Below are 6,000 nucleotides of genomic sequence, written 5' to 3'. Positions count from 1 at the left end.
AAGTAACAGGACTATGAGCTGCTGTTTTGAATCAGTAATATTATTTTAACTATCATACACGTCATAAATGCATTTGTACCATCATTTTTATGTTTAGTTTCAAGACTGCGATACTTGATCAGCACACAATGACACCCACGGCCCACTCGTCCTTTTTCCTTCTCAACCCTGTCCTTCGTTCATGATGCTAATGTAAAGTTGTGGTATTGGTACTTAAACATTTAGCTAGCTAAGTCTTAAATCATTACTCTTTCTCTCTGGTGTTCAGCCTAAATGTAAATGTTAATGCAGCAGTTGGAGTAAAAATCCAGCAGAGGGCGCTCTGAGCCAGGGCAGCACTGTCACTGCTGCTGTGCATTATTTAAACCATTAAACTCATGCGTGTATTTGATTAATGATTATTCAGGTCATCAGAGCTGTTGCTGTGTTTCACTCTGAATAAGATGATGCCCTCTAAATTAAAAGCATAATAAAGTTTAAAATGCAGAGGGAAGCCCGACCTGCTCTCTGTTTTCAGACATTAGTTTTGTTTCAGTGGAGAATAATGAAATAGTTGCTGTAGTTCTTTTCTGCTGTTGCTGTTAGCGCTCTCATTTCTCACTGAGGCCCTGACTGTTAAATACACTGAATGAAACAGCACCTCAGTAAATACTGTGTGTATAATAAGTGGTGAAACGCAGTACTGTCTGAGAGTCGATGCTGAGTTTGTCTCAAAGCTGTTTCAGCTCATTTTAAATGCTGTCATCAATGTTCTGACACCCCGAAAGATGAAAACCAAACCAATAACTCTGTTAATCTCTTATTGTGTAAAACTTAATTAATAAAATATTTCCACGTGATCTAATTCAGTTTCTCTTGTTTAATACTAACAATTATATTGGTGTTTTGTGGGGGAAAAAGAAAAATTAAAAGAAGAAATTCATGGTCTTTGGTTAGATTAAAAGTCTTTGACAGTCAAAATTATCATACACTTACAAGAGACAGTTTGTAGTAGATGTATCTATCTGATAGATACATCAGAGAGAAGAACCAGAGAATCTTCCTCGTCTTCCTCACTTTTCTCATGGTCAAGTTTGATTTGGCTCCACCATTATAATGCCCCAAACCGAGAGCTCTCTGCACAGTACACTACCATTTCATGTTTTTGTTACAGAGCACAGTGGTGTTTTTGTGTAGCTCATCTGTGTAGCCAATTAAAACAAACAAACAAACATAGATAACGTTGTATTTCATAGTGTAATCTTCAAGGCTTTTTCTGTAGCACAGTCTCCTTTGATTCATCTGCTAATTATATTCACAACATTCATTCATTTTGTCTATAGGATTCACTAGCAGTATGGCTTCTTCACCTGTCCCTCTTGTACTTTCCTGCTCAGTGTGTCAGATGCTTTGCTACTCCTTGACTTCCTTTAGTAATAACAATACTTGTGATAAATATAACCTGTTTGCAGCGCTGCAGGCCAGGATCACTGATTTGGAGTCCTGGCTTCACAGCCTTGAAATACCTGTAGCTCGCCAGGCTCCTGTAGTCTGTGCAGTTGAAGGTAGCATAGCAACCATTAGATCTCCCACAGCAGGGTGACAGTGAGGAGGAAGCATGGTCTAAACAGAAACCACCGGAACACCACCATCCCGTCTATTGCTCTACACTGCTACACACCCACAAACAGCCAAAATAGGCTACACTGAGGGCAACCTAACACTACTGGCTAAGGGTAAACATAACTTCCATAAAATTAAAATTCACATCAGCAGTAATGACACCTGGTTACAACAATCACTAAAAATTAATATTGAATCCTGTGTAATTTTGCCAAAACAATGTCGGACTTGGTTGGTTTTCCTGGTCCCCTTCCCAGAGTGACATGCTTGGCCGCATGGTCTCCTTAAATTGCTGGCTGTCTGAGTGGTGTCCAGAAAACAATGTGGGCTTTATAGATAATTGGCAAACTTTCTGGAGGAAACGTGGTCTTGTGAGGAGAGACAGTATCCGTCCCACTCTGGGTGCAGCAGCTCTCTAAAACAGTGAAATGGGATTATCAAACATTAGGTCTCCCTCTTCTAAGTGTCTGTTAGTACATGAATTAATAAGTAATTAACAAAGTGATTTACTCTGCCTGACAGAAACCTGGGTACAGCAGGATAATCATGTTAGCTTAAATGAATCAATACCCCTGAGTCATACTAATTCTCAGAATCCTCGAAGTGCAGGCCGAGGAGGGGGTGTGGCAGCAATCTTCCACTCTAAGATATTAATCAACCACGAGACCCAGACAGAGTTTAAATTTATTTGAAAGCCTGACACCCAGCCTTGACCACTCTATCTGGAAAACTCAAAAGTCTGATTTCTTCTTTGGAACCAGCTTCCAGTTTGAAATCAGGAGACAGACACCATCTCTACGTTTAAGATTAGGCTCAAAACCTTCCTTTTTGATAAAGCATATAGTTAGGGCTGGATCAGGTGACCCTGAATCCTCCCTTAATTACGCTGTAATAGGTCTATGCTGCTGGGGGATTCCCATGATGTGTGAAATGTTTCTTCTTCAGTCACCTTTTTCACTCAGTATGTGTTTATACACCTCTGCATTTAATTATTAGTTATTATAAATCTCTGGCTCTCTTCCTCAGCATGTCTTTGTCCCAGTCTTCCTCCCCTCACCCCCAACTGGTCACGGCACATGACCGCGCCTCCCTGAGCCTGGTTCTGCTGGAGGTTTCTTCCTGTTAAAAGGGAGTTTTTCCTTCCTCCTGTCACCAAAACACTTGCTCACATTGGGGTCATATGATTGTTGGGGTTTTCTCTGTTTTCTTTGACTTATTGTAGGGTCTTTATATTGTGATATAAAGCATGTTGAGGCAACGTTTGTTGTGATTTGGCACTGTACATTTGAAACTGAATTGAAAAGTAATATTTTCTAGTGTTTGTTTGTTTTTCTAAGTTGGAAAAAGGGACACAGTTCAAATCACATTTTTTAGAGATGTAGAGGAAACTGATTAGTGTAACATTCCTGATGTACACCAATACAGCCCATAACACAAAAATAAAAACACATTACACAATATAACCTGTTCCTGTACAATTACAGTGTATTTACAACATAAGAGGGAGAATTTCTGTTTGTTGTTGTTGTTGTTTCCACTGAAACCTGAAATTAATTAATAAATTATTTAAACACTACTTAAAAATTACTCAGTCCCTACATAAAATGACTAATAGTATCATTTCTGTTTGCTTTCCTGTAAAATACTCAGAAGTTACGTACTACTTCATTCATTTTTTCATTCATTTATTTGTTCATTTCCAGGCACAACAAATACCTATATTGAACATAAAATGCACAAAACAAAAAACAAAAATTGCCTGAAAAAGGAGTGGGACGAAGAAAACTTATTAAATCCCACCCCTATACTCACTCACTTAAAATTGCTTATTCACTCCTTCTAATGGACAGAACACAGAGAGTCAGCATTATGCAGTATAAGTAATTATTAGCCCCTATTTTCAGTGTATAAACCACTAAGTTTTTCTAGGTACAAACAAGTACATTGTAGTTTCAAGTAAAATACATGGAAATTCCACTTGATTCTAGGGAAATTAAACCCTTTGTCATTGAGCGTATTATAAAGTGTTACCTTACCCACCACCTGTCAGAGGTGGAGCAACACCTGAAAGACGAGGGCTTCAGTGTCAGAGGCGAGATCTGAAACTTAAAGCGAGAGCTGCTGCTCAGCAAATCTGTTTCTCCTCAAAGGAACCTTAAACTGAGCTCATCCAGCCTTTCTGAGCAGCACAGCAGAGCTTCTGTCCAGCACTGGTGAGTACAGATATCATGATCACGCTGTTTAAAACTTAAACTCTCTCTGTGTCAGGAACAATAACTGTAACACTGCTGCAGCTGGTGTGTTTCACATTTTTTCTAAATGATGAAATAAGACTTGATTTAATAGCAGCACTGATCAGATTACATTTGTTGGACAGAGAAAAGACGTTTACAGTTAAAATCTCTAATTTCAGGGTCTGATAAGCTCCCCACTTTGTGCCTGACACACCTGCAGGGAGAGGCAGAGATTCAACTGAGTCTATCAGATTTTCCTCAACAACACAGCAGAGTCTCTACAAACAGCAGTGAGTATAGCTGATCACATTCAACACTCTATTCATTTCATGCTGACTCGTCACAGTCACACTGGTTCCAATAGAAACGTGATCATTCATCTACGGATCGACTGTGCAAACATTTAGCTCTGTCACTTCTTTGGACTTTGGAAGTGAATTGCATTTGGACTTCAGTCTGCCTGCTTTATTACTGCTTACTCATCACTTCCTGTACTCATTGTTTCTATTTGCTTTAGCTGTTTTGCAATAAAAGCAAAGCAGCGGATTCATTTTATTGTGAAGAAGTGAGAGGAAGTACAGTGTGTACAGTAGCTCTGCATGACTCACAGTTTAAAATGATCCTTTATTTGATCTGGGCTTAAATTTGTAATGTCATATTTTTGAGATGTGGAAACAGCATCACACCACATGCCAAACCCTAACGATGATCAGATTATAGTCCCCAAACACTAACCTGACCCTAACCTTAAAGTCCCCCCAAAAAAGGCTTTTTATTTAACCCCGAAACAAATGTGGTTAAATTGAGGGCGTAGATTTGGTTTTGGCATTGGTGGGGACGGATGATTCAACCACCGAACCCTGCCCTGTTTCTATTTTTTTTTCTTTTTGTCTTTGCTTCTTGATAAAAAAGGAGAAATATACTTCCCTGCATATGCTATTCTACATGCTTTTCAACCATTTAAACTTAAAATTCATAGTTTTGTTAAATTAGTTAAATTACTATTAAACAAATGACTGACTAAGTATTTTAGACTTATGTTTACTTCAGCCATATTCCATATAAATCAGGTATCATACAAAAATAAAAATAGCTTCAAATACATCCATCCATCCATCCATCTTCATCCGCTTTGTCCGGGGCCGGGTCGCGGGGGCAGCAGCCTAAGCAAAGAGGCCCAGACCTCCCTCTCCCCAGCCACCGTTCCCAGGCCAGCCGAGAGATATAATCTCTCCAGCGTGTCCTGGGTCTGCCCCGGGGCCTCCTCCCGGTGGGACATGCCTGGAACACCTCACCCAGGAGGCGCCCAGGGGGCATCCTTGTCAGATGCCCGAACCACCTCAGCTGGCTCCTTTCGATGTGGAGCAGCAGCTGCTCTACTCTGAGCCCCTCCCGGATGGCCAAACTTCTCACCCTATCTCTAAGGGAGAGGCCAGCCACCCTTCGGAGGAAGCTGCAGCCCCAATCCGTCTGTCGATCTCCGGCTCCCTTCTCCCATCACTCGCGAACAAGATACTTGAACTCCTCCACTTGGGGCAGGAACTCATCCCCGACCCGGAGTGGGCACTCCACCCTTTTCCGGCTGAGAACCATGGCCTCAGATTTGGAGGTGCTGATCCTCATTCCTGCTGCTTCACACTCGGCTGCGAACCGTTCCAGTGCGAGCTGGAGGCCCTCACCCGATGAAGCCAACAGAACCACATCATCTGCAAAAATCAGAGATGAGATTCTGAGGCCACCAAAGCGAAAGCCCTCCGCCACTTGGCTGCGCCTAGAAATCCTGTCCATAAAAATTATGAACAGAACCGGAGACAAAGGGCAGCCCTGGCGGAGCCCATCACCCACCAGGAACGAGTCCGACTTATTGCCGGCAATGCGAACCAAGCTCTTGCAACGGTTGTATAGGGATCGAATGGCCCGTAGCAATGGGCCAGACACCCCATATTCCCGCAACACCTCCCACAGGACACCCCGAGGGACATGGTCGAATGCCTTCTCCAAGTCCACAAAACACATGTAGACTGGTTGGGCAAACTCCCATGCACCCTCAAGTATCCTGGAGAGGATAAAGAGCTGGTCCAGTGTTCCGCGACCAGGACGAAAACCGCATTGTTCCTCCTGTATCCGAGGTTCGACTAGCGGACGAACTCTCCTTTCCAGCACC

The sequence above is a fragment of the Diplotaxodon limnothrissa genome, linkage group LG23, assembly GCF_057381915.1.
Source record: "Diplotaxodon limnothrissa isolate DT_005_m linkage group LG23, D_limnothrissa_male_GT1.1, whole genome shotgun sequence".
NCBI classification, from domain to species: Eukaryota; Metazoa; Chordata; class Actinopteri; order Cichliformes; family Cichlidae; genus Diplotaxodon; species Diplotaxodon limnothrissa.
This window is presented reverse-complemented; position numbering follows the sequence as displayed.